The sequence below is a fragment of the Lucilia cuprina genome, chromosome 5 (genome assembly GCF_022045245.1).
Source record: "Lucilia cuprina isolate Lc7/37 chromosome 5, ASM2204524v1, whole genome shotgun sequence".
Classification (NCBI taxonomy): Eukaryota; Metazoa; Arthropoda; class Insecta; order Diptera; family Calliphoridae; genus Lucilia; species Lucilia cuprina.
Window position 1 is genome coordinate 67,610,007 of NC_060953.1, and position 532 is coordinate 67,610,538.

Below are 532 nucleotides of genomic sequence, written 5' to 3' on the forward strand. Positions count from 1 at the left end.
CCATAGTTTACTTATTTATGTTAGTACTCAACAAAATTCTACTAAACTCATCATAGTCAGTAATAACTCTATAAAAAATATAATTTAATACTTGAAGTCTTTTTTCTTTAAACTTTTTTTTAATCCAACAAAACATGAGTGTTAGTTGAAAGTATACCAAAATTAATATAATTAAAGCAATAATTTAGAAAATGATTGTAATAATACATTTTTTTATTGTATAATATAACGACAAAAAAGGAAAAAATCACTATTGTCATTATATACTACTTGCAGCATATACTATATTGTACAAATATGTATATATAATAGTTAATATTGCATGACATTGTAAGCATTTGTGTGTATGTACATATAGTACACATATATATATGTATATATGAATGTTTTTATATGCAACTAAGTGTTTATTCTTGTGAATGTGTGTACTATACTAAGCCTGAAAACAAACAATTTGCTATCCTTTTGTTAACATACGCTACAAGTGTACAATATCAATTGAATGCAAATATGTATTTAAATGGAAAATAAT